This window comes from Hyla sarda, chromosome 3, assembly GCF_029499605.1.
Source record: "Hyla sarda isolate aHylSar1 chromosome 3, aHylSar1.hap1, whole genome shotgun sequence".
Lineage (NCBI taxonomy): Eukaryota > Metazoa > Chordata > Amphibia > Anura > Hylidae > Hyla > Hyla sarda.
Window position 1 is genome coordinate 316,933,018 of NC_079191.1, and position 24,903 is coordinate 316,957,920.

Below are 24,903 nucleotides of genomic sequence, written 5' to 3' on the forward strand. Positions count from 1 at the left end.
AGCTGAGCCAGCAAGATGGTAGCATGATTGACAGTCAGCATGGTGGCAGAAGTGGAAATTCTGGACACAAACGTGCCCGGGGGAGACCACCTGCTTCGCGGAAGCCTACCTTCCCAGGAGGTAGTGGAACAGGGGTTCATGGAAACGGCAGCAGCAGAAGTCAATTAGTGCGGACAGTTGGTGGGAAAATCAGCTACTGGGCGGTGTGGCAGTTTTTCATCAAGCATCCGGAGGAGGTTAATATAGGCACATGCAAGATGTGTCGGCAGAAGGTGAAGTGTGACCAGGGTCCCAATGTTGGCACAACGGCCCTGCGTCAACATATGCTGCGCCACCATAAGCGGCCTGGGAGAACTGTGGCTGCGATGTAGTGGTCCAGCCTGCTGCATCACCCAGTGGCATGCCGCTCCCTCTTTCAGCCAGCCAATGCTCCACCACCTCATCTAAAGGGAGCTGTGTGTCATACCCTCCTTCTGTTGCTCCAGATGCTCCTGCTCCTGCATTCCGCCAGCAATCCATTAGCGAAGCCATGCCAAGAGACAACAGTATGCGTCCACTCAACCAATAGGGCAGAAGCTGAATGTGCTCCTGTCCAAGTTGCTGGTGCTGCAGTCCCTCCCTTTTCAAGTGGTGGACTCTACACCTTTCAGAGAACTGATGGCTTGTGCCAACCCGAGGTGGAGAGTCCCAAGCAGTCATTTCTTTGTGAAGAAGGCAGTACCAGCCCTGCAAAATTTTGTGGAAGAGAAGGTGGGCCAGTCCTTGAACCTGTCAGTACATGGCAGCACTGATGTCTGGAGCTATAACTATGGTCAGGGACAATACATGTCCTTTACAGCCCACTGGGTGAATGTGGTTCCTGCACAGCCACAACACCAACTTGGACAGGTCACGCCGCTTCCTCCTCCACCCTCTCAGGCCATTAGCCTTGTGATAGTGTGTGACTCTGCCTCCTCATCCTCCACTGTGTCCTCAGCCTCCACTGCACGGACAAGTCTCAGTGCCCCTTCAGCATACCATGTGTGCAGGGCATGGTGGCTTCACACTGTTTTTCACATAATTTGCCTTGGCAAACGGAGTCACACAGGGGAAGAACTGCTAAAAGTCATTCATAAAGAAATCAGAGCATGGCTTACTCCACGAAAACTGGATATGGGAACCATGGTGACTGACAACGGGAAGAAAATCTTGTCTGTGCTGCAACAAGGAAAGCTGAGCCATGCGGCCTGCATGGCACACGTGTTCAATCTAGTTGTCAAGCGGTTCCTGAAGTGTTCCCCCCCATTTGCAAGAAATCCTAACAATTAGAAGGAAACTTTGCATGCACTTCAGCCACTTGTACACCGCAAAGCACACCCTCCTTAAGCTGCAGCCTCAGAACGGTATATCCCAACGTAGTTTGATTTGCAACTTTACCACACGTTGGAATTCCACCCTCCATATGTTGGACTGACTATACAAACAGAAAAAAGCCATCACCGATTTCTTGATGATCCAATCAGATAGGGGTATTCCCCTGTGTAACTTCAATGTCAACCAGTGGCAGCTCATACACCTGCCGTTAGCTCAGGCCCTTTGAGGAAGCCACATGATTAGTCAGTTACCAGGATTACGGGATGAACAACGTCATTTCACTGCTTCATTTCTTACAACACGTGTTGGAAACAATGGCTGGTCAGGGCACTGGAGAAGTGGAGCCTACATCTCACGTCCAAATGAGCCCTGTGGGGGCTGAGCTGGAGGAGAAGGAGGGGCACAGTGGAGCACAGTTTAGGGTTTAGTGAAATCAGCGTTTTTTCTAGTCATCTGACAGGAGAGGAGGAGCAGGAGCAGCCAGAGGAGCTAGAGGGTTATGAGAAAGGCGAGACAGAGGACCCAGACACACCGCGGCAGTATGCAAAGGACATGGAGGCAGGATGTCACTCCGAGTTACTTGCACAAATGGCACGATGCATGCTCAGTTGCTTGCGTAGTGACTGCCGGCGGAATGACATCTGGCTCTCCACATTATTGCTTCTGACACAAAATAGGGGGCCTTTTTACACCCACAGAGAGGGAGAACAAACCTACTAGAGAGACATCCTAAGTAGTCAGTTGGCCGATGCCTATCGGCGCCATCGTTCATCCTCTCGCAGGTCTGACTTGGGGGGGGAGGGTGCCTGCACTCACCTTCCACTGCCATGGCTGCTGGGGGGGGGGCTGGGTGGCAGGAACAGAAGGAGCTCCATCAGAAGCAGCCTGAGTCTACAGTTGCTGATGAGTACCTTTCTTCTCCCGCATAGTGAAGCAACTCATCGGCAGCAGGTAGACCTGGAGCAGGACCTGAACCAGCAGGTGGTGGCATACCTTGACATACCCATGCCAACTCCAGGCTGTGCCATTCAGCCACTATATGGTTTACTCATGCTGCTGGGCCTGGGACATTACCTGAAAATTTTTATGGTAGCACTAGCTACCAGAAATCTTCAATTTAAATGTGAAAATTCATCTTTTAATCTTAGGGATTATGAAGCCCTATTGTCTCCTAATGCTGCCGCTAGCTCCAGGCTGTGTCATTTAGTCACTATATGGTTTACTCATGCTGCTGGGCCTGGGACATTACCTAAAAAATGTTATGGTAGCACAAGCTACCATAAATCTTCAATTTCAATTTGAAAATTCATCTTTAAATCTTAGGGATTGTGAATCCCTATTGACTCCTCATGCTGCCGCCAGCTTCAGGCTGGGTCATTCTGCCAGCATATGGTTTACTCTTGCTCCTGGACAGGGACGTGCACAGACATTTTGAAGGGCAGGGGCTCAAGTAAAAAAAAGAGAGCACTTTTCATAATTTAAAAAACATCTGCCAGACTTAATGGGCAGATGCGCTGCGGCCCAGGGACACAGTGGACCTCCGGCCAGGCCTCCTCGACATTCCTATTCCCCATAAAAGTTGGTGTTTTTGTAAAATCGAGTCAAGAACAGTTTCTATGAAGGTCTGCCATGTGTATATACACTTTGGCTGTGCTGTCAGTCTTATTTACAGAAAACATGTGACAGCTGCCCTATAATATACTGTATTATAGAGGAGATTCATCAAAACCTGTGCAGAGAAAGAGCAGTGCAGTTGTCCATAGCAACCAATCAGATAGTTTTGCAGAGGGCTTTTCCTCTGCAAAGGTTTTAAAAAATCTCTCCTATATGCCCCCACCTGAGCTCTGTATGACAGAGCCCATCACCAATCACCCAGCACCCATCACCAATCACCCAGCACCCATCACCAATCACCCAGTACCCATCACCCATCCCCAATCACCCAGCACCCATCGCCAATCACCCAGCACCCAGCACCCATCCCCAATCACCCAGCACCCATCACCAATCACCCATCCTCAATCACCCAGCACCCATCCCCAATCACCCACCTTATGCAGGAATCTCCACACAGCCCTGGTTCTTACACTGAAGAAATGGGCACCACACAAATATATGCTTACATTCTTCAATATATACTCTACAAAAAAAATAATTATAAATATACAAAGATGGCCAGGCATAGCACAGCATACAGGATGGAGGCAGGGAAGCTCCGCCTCCATTGCTCACAAGACTGACTTTGCATACTAGCAATGTGGGGCAATACCTAGAAAATGGAAAGACCAATTTTTGTATACATGCACTGTAACCTAGTGTATTGGGTTTAGTGCGAGTAAACAGCCTGTCAGTTTCCCTTTAATTATATACCTTACCCCCCTTAATTCCCTATATACTCTGCCACCATTCATCTATTAATTCCCTATATACTGTGCCACCATTAATGAACTATATACTGTGCCACCATTAATAAACTATATACTGTGCCACCATTAATGAACTATATGCTGTGCCACTATTATTTAACTATACTGTGCCACCACTAAGGGTGCGTTCATACGTGCGTATTTTCTGCTGCAGATCTGCTGCAGATTTTCTTTAAGTATATAATGACACCAGCTGACCCACACCAGTGGAAGCCGGCATCTGACATTATATACTGCGCGACCAATACGTCACGTCCGGTGCGCCCGCCCTGCTTCCCTGGATGACACGTCCTACGGCGGTGCTAGGTTATCAGCACACGCCGGATGTGTTAACTGTTTATGGTCCATGCATTAACTTAATGCTAATTTCATTTGGTTCTTATATAATTTGTGCAGTACCAACCATCTTGTTTCCAAATGCCCGTATATGCATTGAGACTCCTCAGTGACAACCGAGGCAACTATCTTAATCCATATTAGAAATATCAGGATAATTAACTTACTGACCTTTAATAAAATGCATGAACTTCCTGCATGGACCATAAACAGTTAACACGTCCGGCGTGTGCTGGTAACCTAGCACCGCCGTAGGACGCGTCGCCCAGGGAAGCAGGGCGGGCGCACCGGACGTGACGTATTGGTCGCACAGGATATAATGTCAGACGCCGGCTTCCCCAGCAGCGCGCTGGGCTGGATGTCAGCCGGCCTCTTCGCCACTGCGAGAGTGCGCGCCACCGGTATATTCTATTGAAGTCACGGAACAGTGAGTACACTCCATATGGAGTATTGTCTCCCTACAGGTGGAATTGACAACTGAATATTGAAGAGGGCCATGTCTCTCTTTTTTACAGGGCCGCCAATTGGAGGTGTTGAGTGAGTGAACAACGTTATGCTGATTGATTTAAACAAAGATCAGCTATATATGGCCACTTGTCTATATACGTGTTCCTTTCTCTTTTCTTTTACAGGATAGGCCCCCATTGGCACCGGACTTAAGGAGATATATCCATATGGTTTCATAAAGTTTTTTGTTGATACTTTTATATATCTAAGTATTGTAAACAAGAGGCCACCGCATGATATGCGCATTGGCATGTTGTGGCCCCTTGTGTGAGTCCGTTCAGGTGATACATACCCTGACGGTCTTTCTTGATTGACTCCTGTGTTATCTCCCCTGATGACATCGCTGCAATAGGCGATAAAAACGCGTTGGGTATTTCAGTCAGCACCATAGGATAACTGAGGGAGTAATAACTAAGGATCTATACACAGTGACAGCATACATAAAAAATATAATATAAAGAAGGATGAGAGGCCACTCACCAAGTCCGTGTTCCAAAGCTTTATTCTTGAATATTCAGTGCATAAAAATTCGCCAGCAAGACGAGGTCAGACGCCTGGGTGGCGTTCCAATATAAAGAAATATATACTGTGCTTCCATAAATTCCCTATATACTGTGCTTTCATTTACCTGCTTACATTCCTCCAATAATTCCCTAATAATGTGCTTCATACAATAAACACAAGCATTAAGAAACATAAATACACAGACACACATATAACATGGAATATATACTAAAAGATATAGCCAATAAGCACATCATACATACAGGTACACACATAAAATCATTCACAGATATATTATACACACACATACATAGATTCACTTGCTCATATATATACACACACATACACACATACATGCATACACACATACATAGATTCACTTGCTCATATATATATATATATATATATATATATATACACACACACACATACGTACATACATACACACATACATAGATTCACTTGCTCATATATATACACATATACATAGATTCACTTGCTCATATATATACACATACACACATACATACATAGTTCACTTGCTCACATATATGGGCACATACATAGAGATAGACACACACTCAAACACACATATATACACCTCACACTGACATACAGTCACTCAATATATACACAGTCACTTACACTAAGGCCCCAGCCATCCCTCTCTGCACAGGCACATACATAGAGATATACACACACACATATATGTATACATACACACACACTGACATACAATCACTCACATATATTTACAGTTACTTACAGTAAGGGCTGCATAGACTGAAGTTTCTGGCCGGGACATGCTGTGGGCGGGACTTCTCTCTGCCTCCTCTGCTCCTGTCTCCTCCGTGTGGAGAGAAGCAGAGAAATGGCAGATAATGACAGGGTAAGTGGCGCCCCCTTCCTGCAGGGAGGGCACAGCACCCTCCATTAAACCACATACAAATCTCCCCAGCAATGGATCCTTTTTACTTCACCTGTCACCCTGAGTCTGCAGCTCCTTTTGTGAGGGCACTAGAGGGGCAGGTGAGGAAAAGGGCAGGGGCTCCAGCCCCCTTTCACTCCTATGTGTGCACATCCCTGCTCCTGGACCTGGGACATTACCTAAAAATGTTTATGCTAGCACTAGCTACCATAAATCTTCAATTTAAATTTGAAAATTAATCTTTTAATCTTAGGGATTGTGAAGCCCTATTGTCTCCTAATGCTGCCGCTAGCTCCAGGCTGTATTATTTAGTCACTATATGGTTTACTCATGCTGCTGGGACTGGTACATTACCTAAAAAATTTTATGGTAGCACAAGCTACCATAAATCTTCGATTTCATTTTGAAAATTCATCTTTAAATCTTAGGGATTGTGAAGCTTTATTGTCTCCTCATGCTGCCGCCAGCTCCAGGCTGTGTCATTCTGCCGCTATATGGTTCACTCATGCTTCTGGGCCTGGGACATTACATAAAATTTTTTATGGTAGCACTAGCTACCATACATCTTCAATTTAAATTTGAAAATTCATCTTGTAATCTTAGGGATTGTGAGGCCCTATGGTCTCCTCATGCTGCCGCCAACTCCAGGCTGTTTCATTTAGCTACTACCGTATATACTCGAGTATTAGCCGTTCCGAATATAAGCACAGGCCCCTAATTTCCCCCCAAAAACCCAGAAAAACCTACTGACTCGAGTATAAGCCTAGGGTGGGAAATACATCATTCCCCCGTCATCATTCCCCCCCCCCCCCCCGGTCATCATTCCGCCCTCTGTCATCATCCTGACTCCCACTGTCATCATTCAGACCCCCCCCTCACCCCTCCTCTCCTGTCATCATCCAGACCCCCCTCATCCCCCCATCATACAGATCCCCCTTGCCCCCATATCATTATCCAGATCCCCCTCATACCCCCCCTGTCATCATCCAGACCCCCCTCTCTTGTTCTCTACTCACCTCCCCAGTTGCAGCTATGTCGGTCCTTCCCTAGCAGCCGTCCAACATCGCTGCAAGGACCGTCCAACTTCTAGTGGGGAGGGTGAGCTGGTTCGGGCCATCCATCTTGACCAAGAGGCCCTCTTCTCCGCTGCGGGCTAGCCCGGGACTAGTGACGCTGCATTGACGCCGCCACGTAGGGACGCCCCTGACGTCACGGACGTCTGCTGCGCACAGGCGTCCCTGCACGGTGATGTCAATGAAGTGACACTAGTCCAGGGCCGGCCCGGAGCGGAGAAGAGGGCCTCCTGGTCAAGATGGATGGTCCGGACTGGCTCACCCTCCCCACTGGAAGTCGGATGGTCCCTGCAGCATAGATGGGCGAGGATGGACGGCCCGGCCCATCCCCTCGCCACCCCCACCGGTATGCCTGCAATTTTTTTCCCCCCCCCCCATCACTCGAGTATAAGCCGAGGGGGATGTTTTCGGCACGAAAAATGCTTTTTTTTAATCAAGTCTGCCATCGGGCTATAATTAAATGTGAAAACAAAGCGATCATTTTTCTTTTTAGTGTTTTTTTTGTGTTTTTCTCAGCAAATCTTGTCTTTTAATTTTTCAAACTCTTTATAAACTTTCTGTTAGCAATTGTTCAGGATAACCTCTCAAGGATAATTGGTTAATTATTTTGCTTTATCTTCAAACAGTTCTTCACTATTATTAATTTTTTCTTAGACGAAGCAGCTGGCCATATGGTATGGCTTTTTTTTACGTTGTTAGGATGATAGCTCCCATAGTGTAATAACATGTTACTCGAAGTTGTTTTTTTATAGCTTTTGAGAAAAACACAAAAAAGCACTAAAAAGAAAAATGATCGCTTTGTTTTCACATTTAATTATAGCTGATGGCAGACTTGATCAAAAAAACTATCCATAAATACTGGGACATCGTAGCTGAAGATACAAGTATAGGACCAGAAGCAAAGAACAAACCTATCATTGCTTTTAAAAGAAGTAAAACTATTAAAAATGAAATGGTTAAAAGTATATTCTCCTCTGAAATAGAAAACAAAAACTGGTTACAAAATGAACAACCAACAGGAAATTTCCCATGTGGAAACTGTCCCTATTGTTCCCATACTAAAAAAAACAGCTTTTTTCAAAATAGGAGGATGTGAAATACATATTAAACAATTTATCTGCTGCAGATCGCAGCACGCAGTATACTGTCTATTCTGCGATTGCGGACGATATTATATCGGTTCAACCACTAGATACATTTTCACAAGATTTCGTGAACATTTGAGGTCGATCATCACCGGAACAGGAGCTATCAGAATGATAGAGCATATGAGGACAATGCACAAAGGAGATAAAAATGCTCTAAAGTTAATTGGCCTGGAACGAGTCATCTCCGGGGCATGACAGAGTTAATGCCCTCCGCAGATGCGAAGCAAAATGGATCGCAAAAACCCAAGCCCTAGGGAACCTGCGCCTCAACGAAAGAAATGAATTAAATGCATTCCTGGTCTAATTAATCTTACATATGTTGCATAATTACCTCCCATTGCATATTTTTTTACTCTCCTGTTTTTATTTTTCACTTTTTCTTTTTCTATTCCGATTCTTTCCACTCCCCTTCTCTCCTCCCTTCCCCATCCCAGCCCCTCCCCTCCCCTCCCATCTCATCTCACCTCTATTCTTCTGACCGTTACGTCAGCACCTGCGCCAGGTAAATAGAAGCACAGGTGTGACGTGCAGCAGGCTTGAGAAAGCGGGCTGAACCGCAAAAGGAGCGCTGCCTCGCCTCGGCCGGTCAGTCAACTCACGCTGACCGCATCTCTCTACCCGTACTTGGAAATGTTTTAACAAGCCATTGAATAAAGAGGACATTTTATTTTACCGGGTGAGTGCGATCTTCTTTTTCTACTAAGTATCGTACACCCCTATTGAGCCTCTTTGTAGGCCAGAAATAGCCATTTTTAATAGCGATTTGCCGCAAATAAATTTGTACCGTTCATCTCTGTTGGCAAACACAGACTTATCCATATTTTCAATGCTCTAGAGTTTAGTGGTGGTGTGGTTTATATCACACCACTCAACAATTTGTGTTGTGCTTGAAAATGTTTACAAATATGTGCACGGCTAAACATACTGTGTACTGGACCAAAACAACTAGATACATCAAAAATAAAAGGGTGCCAGTGCAACATACTATAATCCAACATGAATCAATTTTATTAGAATGAATACATATACATTTAAAATACTGTAAAAAAAAGAATGAATCATATAGGCACTTAAAGGGGTACTCCACTGGAAAACCTTTTTTTTTTTTTTTTTTTTTATCAAGTGGTGCCAGAAAGTTAAACAGATGTGTAAATTACTTCTATTTACAAATCTTAATCCTTCCAGTACTTATCAGCTGCTGTATACTAGAGAGGAAGTTCTTTTCTTTTTGAATTTCCTTTCTGCCCGACCACAGTGCTCTCTGCTGACATCTCTGTCCATTTTAGGAACTGTCCAGAGTAGAAAAAAATCTCCATAGCAAACCTATCCTGCTCTGGACAGTTCCTGACATGGACAGAGGTGTCAGCAGAGAACAATTGTGATCAGGCAGAAAGGAAATTCTAAAAGAAAAGAACTTCTTCAGTAGTATATAGCAGCTGATAAGTACTGGAAGGACTAAGATTTTTTTTTAAATAGAAGTCATTTACAAATCTGTTTAACTTTCTGGCCCCAGTTGATTTAAAAGAAAATGTTTTCCAGTGGAGTACCCCTTTAAGATGAAAAATACATAGAACAAGATGTTGGTATGAAGTGGGTACTCATAGAATGCAGTAATACAGAGCGAATCAATAAGCAATTGCACTATCCCAATAAATAAATAACAGCCTAAAAGTAGAATAGGAGCAAAAAGTTGTAAAGTTAGGGAGTGTGCATACGAACAATAAATGTAGAACAAGTACAAAGACTGACTGAAAAATAGTTATAGCTTCGAAATATACCTGCCATGTACCCAGGTAGATACCAGAACACCTACCACCCTAACGCACATTATGTGTATGGGCTTCGTCATACGTGGAATGTGCGTATATGACTATATTACTTATATTACTATGTGATGTTAATGTTTAGTAATAGAATGTTGATTTCATTCAGTTATATTAGTGTGGTATTAGTTTGTAAGGCTGGGTTCACACTACGTTTTTGCCATACTGTTTTCAATCCATTTTTCTAAAGAAAACTGTATGGCAAAAAAACGGATGGAACAGTATGGAAAAAAGTAAACCGTATGTATTTTTAAACAGTATACTGTTTTAAAAGTACATACAGTTCCGTCAGTTTTTATAGAAAAAAAAAACATAAGTTTTTGAAAATGTTGTCCATTTTTAATGGGAGGGGTCTTGGGTGGGGACTTTAGGATTCAAATGTGCATGTGCATAGTAAAAATGTATACGTTTTCCCCGTATGGAACCGTATACATGTGCGTTTCCCATTGACGTCCATGTTAAAAAAAACGTATGCGGTTGTGGTCAACCACGGTTTTGACTCCGGTTTAAAAACCGTACTGCAACCACATACGTTTTTTTTAATGATTTGTACAGCAACTGCACAATTTTGTTGTTCTTTTTGAGGACTAAGATAGGGCTGTTGTTTACTGAAGCTAGGGGAGTGGCTTAACCCCTTAAGGACCCGGACTTTTTCCGTTTTTTAATTTTCAATTTTTCCTCCTTAACTTTAAAAAATCATAACTCTTTAAAATTTTCACCTAAAATTCTATATGATGGCTTATTTTTTTGTGTCACTAATTCTACTTTGTAATGACATTAGTAATTTTACCCAAAAATCTACGGTGAAATGGGAAAAAAATCAATGTGCGACAAAATTGATGAAAAAACACTATTTTGTAAGTTTTGGCGGGCTTCCGTTTTTACGCAGTACATTTTCGGCAAAAATGATACCTTATCTTTATTCGGTAGGTCCATACGGTTAAAATGATACCCTACTTGTATAGGTTTGATTTTGTATCACTTCAGAAAAAAAATCATGAATACATGCAGGAAAATGTATACATTTAAAATGGTCATATTCTGACCCCTATAACTTTTTTATTTTTCTGTGTTCAGGGCGCTATGAGGGCTCATTTATTGCGCCGTGATGTGAAGTTTTTAGCGGTACCATTTTTGTTCTGATCAGACGTTTTGATCACTTTTTATTCACTTTTTATGGACTTTGGAATTTTTTTGCGCGTACGCCATTGAACATGCGGTATAAAAAGTGGTATATTTTTATAATTCAGACATTTCCACACGCGGCGATACCACATATGTTTATTTTTATTTACACTGCGTTTTTTTATTCTTGGAAATGCCAGGTGATTCAAATTTTTATTAGGGGAAGGGATAATTGAAAGGGTTAATTATTTTTTTTTACACTTTTTTAATGCAATATTATAGCTCCTATAGGGGGCTATAACATTGCATTTACTGATCTTTAACACTGATTGATGCATCTCCATAGGAATGGATCAATCAGTGTTTTCGGCGATTGAATGCTCAAGCCTGGATCTCAGGCTTGAAGGATTCAATCAGCGATTGGACAGCAGGAAGGAAGGTAAGAGACCTTCCTCCTGTGCTACAGCTGTTCGGGATGCCGCGATTATACCGCGGCGATCCCGAACAGCTCCCTGAGCTAACCGGCACTTTTTACTTTCACTTTTAGCCGCGTGGCTCAGCTTTGAGCGCGCGGCTAAAGGGTTAATAGCACGCGGCACCGCGATCAGTGCTGCGCGCTATTAGAGGCAGGTCCCGGCTTCACTATGATGCCGGGCCCGCCGCGATATGATGCGGGATCACTGTGTGTGACCCCGCGTTATATCGCAGGACCGGGACCCAGGAAGTACTCATACGTCCTGGGTCCTTAAGAGGTTAAATCATATAAGGACCTGCAGCATAGAGTGGATAAGAGTTAAGGGATAGTTTGCTGTTTTAAGAAGGATAGAGGGACAGTTCTATATGAATCAGAATTACTGTGTGTCAAGAGAGACCGACCAACCCAAGAGAGAAAGAGACAGCATAGCATATTAAACACCCGACCAGGTACACTGGTGTGTTATCTTGCCCAAGCCAGTGAGTGAATAGGAATACAGTCTAACTAACATCTGCTGTGAGAGAAAGCCATCAGTCACTGCACTGTTCTGCAGTTGCGTTCATTCATAAAGCTATGCATGTATACAGATGTTGTAACCACTAGTGTTGAGCGGCATAGGCCATATTCGAATTTGCGAATATTCGCGAATATATGGACGAATATTCGTCATATATTCGCGAATATTCGCATATTCGTTATATTCTCGTTTTATTTTCGCATATGCGAACATTCGCGTATGCGAAAATTAACATATGTGAATATTAACATATACAAAATTAGCATACGCGAATGTTCGCATATGCGAAAATTAGTATATGTTAATATTCGCATATGCGAATTTCCGCACGCCAGTCTCACACAGTAGTATTACAGCCTTCTTTACACCACACAAGCTGGAAGCAGAGAGGGGTGATCACTGTGATGTGCACTGTGAAAAAAAAAAAAAAAAAAAAAACGAATATTCGTAATTACGAATATATAGCGCTATATTCACGAAATTCGCGAATTCGCGAAAATATGCGATATTCGCGAATAATATTCGAATTGCGAATATTCGTGAGCAACACTAGTAACCACCAAGCGACTGCACCAGTAAAGTTACCAAGCTCATTATGTGTAACTCCCTATCTCCTAGACTTGTAGGTTTCTCATGGTAAACTGAATATAAAAGAAACATTACATCTTATGATTTTAAAAATAGTCATGAATCATTGCAAAAGAGTTAAAGTGTACCCATCAGATCCAAAAAAAAACAAAACATTTTTTCAAATATATCACTCAGTACCTAATCCTGACCATGTACATCTAATTGTTATGTGTCTAGCACCTTTATTTTTTTATTACACTTTTAATTTAGCTCACTAGTCAGAATTCCTCTCAAAGGGAGGGGGCGTGGCCTCACTGTGCAGGACTCCGCCCCCTACCTCAGTATGCTGTCTGCTCACATCTCCCCTAGAATTAGCAAAACTACAACTCCCAGCTTGTCCTCACTGACAGTAGCGGGACACAAGCTGACAGTGGGAAGATTTTTCCTCCAGCTGTGAGCCCTGCGCTCACAGCTGTCAATCAAGGAAGTGTGTCCATGACATAGGTGATGATGCATGGACACAGCAGGACTAGTATGTGTCCAAGCAGGCAGGGGGGGCAGTTGTTTGACTGGCTTTTTCACTATGAAATACTGAAAATTTTCTAATGAAAGCAATTGCACAACCTATTGGTTTTGCATGCTTTGCAACATATCAAAAGTTTTTGTTTTTGACAGTGCCCATTTAAACTATTATTTTGTTTTTGAATTGTGTTTGCTATCCTGGTGGAGAGATCAGAGATAACTCACATTTCTTTGTTAGATCAGACACACATTTTTTACATGGTGACATGAATCCTAAGGGAATCTTTTGAGGGCCTTAAAAAATATATTGAAGGCTGCCCTAAGCAGCATTAAAGATGTTTATAGACTTATTCATACAAAGAAATAAGACCTAGAGGCTCTGCTTTTCCTTTGTCAATTAATCATTCGTGCTCTGGGATCTAGGGATGGTCTTATGCGCTCTTCTAAATACCATGACATAGTAATTCATAGGGCCCAAGAGTTCATGGCAAAAATTAGACCGCCTACCAAACCTTATAAACACATGCAATGAATCTAGTTCTGTACTTGTGCTATACTGAATGCTCTTTATTATAATGTATGAACTGACCAACACCTGTGGACTTGCACATGGCCCAGATTATATGTCAACATTAAAAAAGTGGTGTTATTTTATACACTGCTCAAAAAAATAAAGAGAACACTAAGATAGCACATCCTAGATCTGAATGAATGAACTAATCGCATGAAATACTTTCGTCTTTACATAGTTGAATGTGCTGACAACAAAATCACACACAATTATCAATGGATATCAAATTTATCAACCCATGGAGGTCTGGATATGGAGTCACACACAAAATCAAAGTGGAAAACCACACTACAGGCTGATCTAACTTTGATGTAATGTCCTTAAAACAAGTCAAAATGAGGCTCAGTAGTGTGTGTGACCTCCACGTGCCCATATGACCTTCCTACAATTCCTGGGCATGCTCCTGGACAGTCTGTGGTGCAACATGGCGTTGGTGGATGGAGCGAGACATGATGTCCCAGATGTGCTCAATCGGATTCAGGTCTGGGGAACGGGCGGGCCAGTCCATAGCATCAGGAACTGCTGACACACTCCAGCCACATGAGGTCTAGCATTGTCTTGCATAAGAAGGAACCCAGTGCCAACTGCACCAGTATATGGTCTCATAAGGGGTCTAAGGATCTCATCTCGGTACCTAGTGGCAGTCATGCTGCCTCTGGCAAGCACATGGAGGGCTGTGCTGCCCCCCAAAGAAATGCCACCCCACACCATTACTGACCCATCGCTAAACTGGTCATGCTGGAGGATGTTGGCCGGCAGCAGAACATTCTCCAGACTCTGTCACATGTGCTCATTGTATGTATATATATAGAAAAAGCACCCAGCACAGGAGAGCACAGAACAAATGTATGTTAGCCAATTAAAAAAACATGAAAAATGCAAAAAAGCAAAAAATAGAAACATATTAAAAGAGCGTGAACAAGCAGACCTACTGCGAAAAGATTCATTGCTTCTTGTCCGCTCCACAGAGCTGATGTCCGCTTCCCCTCCCTTCCCTCCTGTCTACATGTACAGCACCGATGAATCAACTTTGTATGATTTGAAAATCATCCGTGGTGAGTGCAGCGTATTTTTTCTATTACTTGTACAAGTACTCAGTGTGAACCTGCTTTCATCTGTGAAGAGCACAGGGTGCCAGTGGCGAATTTGTCAATCTTGGTGTTCTCTGGCAAATGCCAAATGTCCTGCACGGTGTTGGGCTGTAAGCACATCCCCCACCTGTGGGTGTCGGGCCCTCATACCACCCTCATGGATTCTGTTTCTGACCGTTTAAGTGGACACATGCACATTTATGGCCTGCTGGAGGTCATTTTGCAGGGCTGTGGCAGTGCTCCTCCTGGAGCAGAGGTAGCGGTCCTGCTGCTGGGTTTTTGCCCTTCTGCGGCCTCCTCCACCTCTCCTGATGTACTGGCCTGTCTCCTGGTAGCTCCTCCATGCTCTGGGCACTACGTTTGCCACAGCTCGCATTGATGTGCCATCCCGGATGAGCTGCACTACCTTAGCCACTTGTGTGGGTTGTAGATTCTGTCTCATGCTACCACTAGAGTCAAAGCACTGCCAGCATTCAAAAGTGACCAAAACAGCCATCAAGCGTAGGAACCGAGAAGTGGTCTGTGGTCACCACCTGCAGAAGAACTCCTTTATTACAGTGTGATTTAACAGAAGTGTGATTGACTTGGAGATACATTGTGTTGTTTAAGTGTTCCCTTTATTTTTTGAGCAGTGTATAAATACCACATCATTTTACATTAGTGTTGGAAAGCCAGAACAAAGAATGAGTCAAAAACACAGAAAGAAGAATGTTTTCATTCGAGTTCTCCTTTGTAAAGATCTCACTCTGCTGTGTGAAAGATACTAAAGTAAACAGATCTATATAACCATGAGGAACAAATCATCAATGCTGAAAGATGGCGCAACCATTGTATTAGTGGAAACTTGTTATATCATATCCCCTTTGTATAGACAATCAATCCTATCCTGCTAAAGCAGTAAACAAATGATTGACATTGGATTGTTTTAATTATAAAGAGTTGTACACAGGAAAGGCCCTAACTGGGTTGTGAAATTCCTTAAATAATAAAATATGCTGAAAAATATACAAAACTCCAGATGCACAAGTAATAAAAATTCACATATAAAGCAATGTTAATGCTGTTTTAAAATAAATAGTTTTTATTTCACACCATTTGACTATTGTCAATTTTTGGATACTTTCCCATTTCAAGAAGAATGAAATTAATCAATATTATGGAACATTCACAGACATCCTCAAAAATGCCATAAACTTTCCCTAGTTTATAGTTTTTCTCAGGACAGCTGCTGGATATTGCAGGTTTGAAAATAGCCTTGTGTTATGTTAAAGAATACCAGTCTAAGATATTTCATTCAAAATTGCTGCATTCAAAACATTGTAGATTTAGACTGTAAACTGTATAGGACTACTCCACAAATGGAGTACTGCATATTTAACGAATTTTTGGGCAGCTATTTTTTTTTTAATTGAATTATACCTTTCTGCCTCAGGGAGGTGGTAAATAAAAAACAAAACATTAACTTACCTTCCTCATTCCTTTGCACTAGTGTCTAGTCCCTGTTGTACACCGTTTCTGTGTTCAGGGACGTGACGTCATAGGATGCTCAGCCAATCAGTGTTTACAGTGATGTTTCTCTTTAGCCACTGATTGGCTGAGCAGGCTTAAGTTGCCATGTCTTGGCAGGGATCGAAGCTCTCATCCACACCTCTATGGTTTTCCATAATCCCCACTGCTTTCGATGGAGCTGTAGCACACAACAACTATGGTTTTTAGCAGTCCTATCCTGGAGCTAGTGCAGAAATGTAACCCCTTAAGGACTCAGGGTTTTTCCGCTTTTGCATTTTAATATTTTACTCATCACCTTCTAAAAATCCTCCAATGATTTAAATTTTGCACCTAAAATTCCATATTATGGCTTATTTTTTGTGCCACCATTTCTACTTTGCAGTGATATTAGTCCTTTTACCAAAATATCCACGGCGAAACGGAAAAAAGAAAAAATGCAATTTTGTAAATTTTGGGGGCTCCCATTGCTACGCAGTAGTGTTGAGCGGCATAGGCCATATTCGAATTCGCGAATATTCGCGAATATATGGGCGAATATTCGCCATATATTCGCGAATATTCGCATATTCGTTATATTCTCGAAAATTCGCGTATGCGAAAATTAACATATGTGAATATTAGCATACACAAAATTAGCATACGCGAAAATTAACATATGCTAATTTTCGCATGTGCGAATTTTCGCACGCCAGTCTCACACAGTAGTATTACAGCCTTCTTTACACCACACAAGCTGGAAGCAGAGAGGGGTGATCACTGTGATGTGTACTGTGAAGAAAACAAAACAAAAAAAACGAATATTCGTAATTACGAATATATAGCGCTATATTCGCGAAATTCGCGAATTCGCGAATATGCGATATTCGCGAATAATATTCGAATTGCGAATATTCGCGAGCAACACTACTACGCAGTGAAAAATTACACATTATCTTTATTCTGTAGGTCTATACGGTTAAAATGATACCCTACTTATATAGGTTTGAATTTGTATTACTTCTGAAAAAAATCATAACTACATGCAGGAAAAATTATATTTTTAAAATCGTCCTCTTCTGACCCCTATAACTTTTTCATTTTTCTGCGTATGGGGGCTCATTTTTTGCACAGTGATCGGAAGTTTTTATTGGTACCATTTTTGTATAGATCGGACTTTTTGATAGCTTTTTATTCATTTTTTTTTATTAAATAAAAAGTGACCAAAAATATGCTATTTTGGACTTTGGAATTTTTTTTGCGAACGCTATTGACCTCGCAGTTTAATTAACAATATATTTTTATAGTTTGGACATTTCAACATGCGGCGATACCACATATGTTTGTTTTTATTTACACAGTTATTTTTTAAATGGGAAAAGGGGGGTGATTCTTACTTTTATTAGGGAAGGGGTTAAATGATCTTTATTGACTTTATTTTCACGCTTTTTTTTTTTTGCAGTGTTATAGCCCCCTCTAGTGGTTATTACACTGCACACACTGATTTGCTACACAGATCATTGCAGATAACATGGCAATGATCAGTGTTATTGGGAGTCGATTACTCAAGCCTGGATTTCAGGCTTGGAGCGATCAATTGCCGATCGGACATGACGGAGGCAGGTAAGGCACCCTCCGCTCGCATTCTAGCTGATCGGGACATCACGATTTCACCGCGATGGTCCCGATCAGCCCGACTGAGCTGCCGGGAGTGAATTTTTGTTACTTTATACACGGTGATCAACTTTGAACACCGCATCTAAAGGGTTAATAGCACGCGGCTCAACGATCAGCACCGCGCGCTATTAGCCCAGGGACCCGGCTTTCATAAGCCGCCGGTATGATATTATATACCGGGACCGGGCACAGGGCGTACAGGTATGCCCTGCGTCCTAAAGAGGTTAAGGCTAACTTATTGAGACTTTCATTATGTATCTGTCACGTCTGGGCAGGGAAGGAGTGCACACTATTCTCGCCCACTCCCCTGTCCCTGCCTACTTACGTACCTGCCCTAGATGACAGGTCCGTAACCACGGTGACTGTACTTCCTAAGTAAGTGAGGGACAGTCAAAAGGTCAAAACAATAAACTACAAAACTGACAAAAGGTCAGGAAAGGCTGGAGGTAAACCTAAACATGCATACACAAAAATACATAGTCAGAGGGCCGAGTCTAAACCTGGAGAGCACAAAGTACAGTAACAGAGTATCAAAGGGAAGTCAAAAGCCAAGCCAAAAGTCACAAAACCAAAATAAACAGAATGAGTACAGAGATAGCTAGGTAAGTTACTAAGAACTATCACAAGCAGAGAATGACTGAAAAGGGCCTCCCTATAAATGCCTGAGCTGCAACCAGGAGGACTCTAATTGGCTCAGCAAGCTTAACCACTCCCAGGAGCACAGAGGCATCATCCCAGGAACCAAAATAAACAGGGCTAGAAATCATTAACCCTATGGGTTCTGGCAGAACCAGTCATCACAGTATCATTTAGAGTTTCTTATTTAAAACTATAAGACTACTTTCACACTGCCATTGTGCCCCAACCTTAAATGACCATTAGGCTTTTTTAAAAATTTTCCTTCCTGCCTTTAACCCCTTGGGGATGAAGCCCATTTTGACCCTAAGGACTAGAGCATTTTTTGCAAATCTGACCACTATCACTTTATGCATTAATAACACTGGGATGCTTTTACTCATGAATTTGATTCCGAGAAAATTTTTTCGCGACATATTCTACTTAATTGTTTGTGGTAAATGTTGGTCGATACTTGCTTTATTTCCTGGTGAAAAATGCCAAAATCTCAGGAAAAATTTTAACATTTTACAACTTTGAAGCTCTTTTCTTGTAAGGAAAATGGATAAGTCCAAAAAATTACATATTGATTCACCTATACAATATGTCTACGTTATGTTGGCATCATAAAGTTGACATGTTTTTACTTTGTGAAGACATCAGAGGGCTTCAAAGTATAGCAGCAATTTTCCAATTTTTCACAAAAATTTCAAAATCAGAATTTTTCCATTAAGACCAGTTAAGTTTTGAAATGAATATGAGGGTCTTTATGTTGGAAATACCCTATAATGGACCCCATTATGAAAACTGCACCCCTCTGCACTGACATTAAGAAAGTTTGTTAACACTTTAGGTGTTTCACAGGAATAGCAGCAATGTGGAGGAGAAAACTCAAAATCAAAATTTTTACACTAACATGTTATTGTAGCCCCATTTTTTTTCCATTTTTACAAGGGGTAAAAGGTAAAAAGTCCACCAAAACTTGTAAATCAATTTCTCTCGAGTAAGGAAATACCTCATATGTGGATGTAAAGTGCTCTGTGGGTTCACTAGAGGGCTCAGAAGGGAAGGAGCGATTTTGGGCTTTTGGAGAGTGAATTTTGCTGAAATGGTTTTTGGGAGGCATGTCACATTTAGGAAGCCCCCATGATGCCAGAACAGTAAAAAACACATGGCACACTCTTTTGGAAACTAAACCCCTGAAGGAACTTAACAAGGGGTAAATTGAGCCTTTATACCCTACAGGTGATTGACGATCTTTCGTTAAAGTGGGACGTGAAAATGAAAAATTAGATTTTTAACACTAAAATGCTGGTGTTACCCCAAACTTTTCATTTTCAAAAGGAGTAATTGGAAAAAAGGCCCTCCAAAATTTGTAACCCCATTTCTTTTGAGTATGGAAATACCTCATATGTGGATATAAAGTGCTCTGCGGGTGTACTACAATGCTCAGATAAGAAGGAGCACCATTGGGCTTTTGGGGAGAATGGAAGTTGGGGCCATATGCGTTTGCAAAGCCACTGTGCTGCCAGAACAGTGGACCCTCCCCCCACATGTGACCCTATTTTGGAAACTACACCCCTCACAGAATGTAATAAGGGGTTCAGTCATTTACACCCCACTGGCGTTTGACAGATCTTTGGAACAGTGGGCTGTGCAAATTTTTATGGACAACTGTTCAAAAAATCTGTCAGACACCTGTGGGGTGTAAATGCTCACTGTACCCCTTGTTACATTCCTTGAGGGGTGTAGTTTCTAAAATGGGGGTCACACATGGAGGGGGGTCCACTGTTCTGGCAGCATGGGGGCTTTGCACCAGACGTGGAAATATAAATAAAATAAAATACCAATACTTTAGTCCATTTTATTAATAGTGGTCTGTATGTATTTAAATACATATATAAACGTCTTTGCATGCTTCACGTGTGTTCACTTTTGATTTTGTCTTTGCGCCAGCACTTCACTTTTCTCTTTCTCTTATTCTTTTTTTCTTTTTTTTTTCTTTTTTTCTTCCCTTTATTTATGGTCTATGTAAAAATAGTTTTTGACGATCTAATACATCAATATATGTTAGAGGTACTTACTATGCACACCAATACCAGTGCATCCTTTCTTCTGCTCCGATTCACAAGTTTGCGCGCATGCCCAGACTCAGGTCCGCGTCACAGCGGACCCTATTTGGTCTGCGCATGCGCCAAATACTTCCATACATTATCAACTTCATAGACTCTTGTGCGCACGCGCCCGTCTAGTGCGTGGTGGCGTTGGTGCACAAACGTCGCCTCTCCACTATGCACGTGCGCCAGAGAGTCCAAGATGGCGCCGGCGGCCGCGAGGTCTGCCAGTACGGAGCACAACTGCTCTAATCCAGGTAATACTTATTCTAAACATTTGATTGGTCCTCTGTTGTATAAATAGTTTACCCAGCTAACACCCAGATACCTCCTGTGGGTATAATGTGGTGACTCTGGATGCACTGTGTTAAAGCACCAAATGTAATTTACTTTTCAAATTGAAAAGCTACTTTGGTCACATATCTTTGGTTACTAGCATGGGGGCTTTGTAAACACACATGACCTTCAATACCAGCCAAATTCTCTCTCCAAAAGCCCAATGGCACTCCTTCTCTTCTGAGCCCTATAGTGCACCCGCAGAGCACTTTATATCCACATATGGGGAATTTCCTTACTAACAAGAAATGGTGTTACAAATTTTGGGGGGCTTTTTTCCTATTACCCCTTGAGAAAATGAAATATTTGGGGTAACAGCTTGCTCTTCTGAGTGTTGCTGTGTAAGAGGGGGCGTGAAAGAGGAGTTACAAAAACTGTGATTATCTGTTGTGCGGAGTGAATCTGTGGAGTGGGTGCGACTGCCTATAGTCCACATTCATATTTTGGGTAAGTCTTTCTCTTTTGAACATAGTGGGATAACTGTTAGAGTTTAAACTAGTGTTGAGCGGCATAGGCCATATTCGAATTCGCGAATATTCGCGAATATATGGACGAATATTCGTCATATATTCGCGAATATTCGCATATTCGTTATACCCTCGTTTTATTTTCGCATATGCGAATATTCGCGTATGCGAAAATTAACCTGTGTGAAAAGTTGCATATACAAAGTTAACACACGTGAAAATTCGCATATGCGAAAATTGGCATATGTGAATTTTCGCATATGCGAATTTCCGCACGTCAGTCTCACACAGTAGTATTACAGCCTTCTTTACACCACATAAGCTGGAAGCAGAGAGGGATGATCACTGTGATGTGTACTGTGAAGAAAAAAAAAAAAAAAAAAAAACGAATATTCGTAATTACGAATATATAGCGCTATATTCGCGAAATTCGCGAATTCGCGAATATGCGATATTCGCGAATAATATTCGAATTGCGAATATTCGCGAGCAACACTAGTTTAAACACCCTTTTTCCTTTTTTTTTTTTTTTTCTCTGTTCCACCTCTAGGGGGAGGAGGAGTAGATTGGGCACAGGTGTATAAATCTTAGCTTGGGACTCTTATTGAGAGCTTGCTCTTCTGAGTGTTGCTGTGTAAGAGGGGGCGTGAAAGAGGAGTTACAAAAACAGGAGTTTGAAAGCAGGAGGTTGAGATCGCTGTGAGTGTTAATTTCTGAACCCACAAGGTCTACAAAAAATTTTAAGTGTAATTTTGACTGTCTGTTTTTTCCTATACATTTGTGAAATCCCCATAACTAGATGGCCTCCATGTTGGAAAATGCAGTCCAATGTACATCCTGTTCAATGTATGCAATCCTTGAACAACAGTTTGAGGGTACATATTGTTGTGCGAGATGTGTGCTAGTTGTCCTTTTGGAAGCCCAGATCCTGCATCTAGAGGGGCGACTGGCAACAATGAGAAGCATTAACAACATGGAGAGGAGTCTCGTGCTCACTGAGCAGGCACTCTTGGGAATAGAGGTGGGGGAGGACAGTGGGACGGAGTTGCAGGACAGTCAGGCAGTTAGCTGGATTACAGTTAGAAAGAGGGGTAGGGGAAAAAGTGTCAGGGAGGCTAGTCCTGAACTGGCACACCCCAACAAGTTTGCCTGCTTGGCAGATGAGGGGGATGCCATTACAGAGCTAGCAGAACTGCAGCAGGATACCGCCTCTGACCGCCAGGGGGGTGTCTGCTCCAGTAAGGAGGGATGGAGGAGTACAGGGCAGGCCAGACAGGTACTAGTGGTGGGGGACTCAATTATTAGGGGGACAGACAGTGCAATCTGTCACAAAGACCGGGATCGCCGAACAGTGTGTTGTCTGCCTGGCGCACGAGTTTGGCACATCGCGGATCGGGTTGACAGGTTGCTGGGCGGGGCTGGAGAGGACCCAGCAGTCATGGTATATATTGGCAACAATGACAAAGTAAGAGGTAGGTGGAGTGTCCTTAAAAATGATTTCAGGGACTTAGGCCGCAAGCTTAAGGCAAGGACCTCCAAGGTAGTATTTTCTGAAATACTACCAGTACCACGAGCCACACCAGAGAGGCAGATCAGGGAGGTAAACAAGTGGCTCAGAAGCTGGTGTAGGAAGGAAGGGTTTGGGTTCATGGAGAACTGGGCTGACTTTGCTGTCGGTTACTGGCTCTACCGTAGGGACGGGCTACACCTCAATGGGGAGGGTGCAGCTTTGCTTGGGGAGAAGATGGCTAGAAGGGTGGAGGAGTGTTTAAACTAGGGACTTGGGGGGAGGGAACCTACAGCAAAGAGGGGGAAGATAGTGTAGATAGAGAGGTGGGAATTATAAATGTACCTGGGGGTGGAGCGGAGGGAGGGGTTAGAATAGTTAATAGGAATAGGCTTCATAGGAAAATAAAACTTACACCCTTGAATCCCATTAACCCCAATAACATAAAGGATGGAAATGTAAAGTGTATGTTTACAAATGCCAGAAGCCTAGCAAATAAAATGGGGGAGCTTGAGGCCTTGATACTGGAGGAACATATTGATATAGTTGGGGTCACTGAGACATGGCTGGACTCCTCGCATGACTGGGCTGTCAATCTGCAGGGGTTTACATTGTTTCGCAAGGATAGAATGAACAGAAAAGGTGGTGGAGTCTGTCTGTATGTAAGAAGTGGTATGAAAGTCAGTGTGAACGATGCCATAGTGTGTGATGATTCTGAGGAGGTGGAATCACTGTGGGTAGAATTACAAAAGGAGGGAAATACTGAAAAAATAATATTTGGGGTAATCTACAGACCCCCTAATATCACTGAAGAGATAGAAGTTCAGCTTCATAAACAAATAGAGAGGGCCACCCGGGCAGGTACAGTGGTAATAATGGGAGATTTTAACTATCCAGATATAGATTGGGGTCGGGGGCTGGCTAAAACTACAAAGGGGCGTCAATTCCTAAATTTATTGCAGGATAATTTTATGGGCCAGTTTGTGGAGGACCCAACAAGAAGTGATGCCTTGTTGGATCTGATCATTTCCAACAACGCAGAACTGGTTGGTAATGTAACTGTGCGGGAAAACCTTGGTAATAGTGACCACAATATAGTTACTTTTGACTTAAAATGTAGAAAACAAAGACAGTCGGGGAAGGCAAAAACATATAACTTTAAAAAGGCAAACTTCCCTGGGCTGAGGGCTGCACTACAGGACATAGACTGGGGGGAGGTGTTGTCAAATACTGATACAGAAGGTAAATGGGACATCTTTAAATCAACTATAAATAACTATACAGCTAAATATATACCAAAGGGGAACAAATATAAACGATTAAAACTAAATCCTACATGGCTGACAAATGATGTTAAAAGAGCAATAAACAACAAAAAAATAGTCTTCAAAAAATACAAATCTGATGGGTCAGCGATAACATTTAAACAGTACAAAGAGCTTAATAAAATCTGTAAAAATTTAATAAAAACAGCAAAAATTCAAAACGAGAGACAGGTGGCCAAAGAAAGCAAAACTAATCCTAAATATTTTTTTAGATATATAAATGCAAAAAAAACAAGGACAGAGCATGTAGGACCCCTTAATAATGATACTGGGGAGGTTGTCACAGGCGATAAAGAGAAGGCGGAGCTACAGAATGGGTTCTTTAGTTCTGTATACACTATGGAAAAAGGAGCTGACATTGGCCAGGTCAGTGCTGGTAACACATCATGTAATGTACTGAACTGGCTT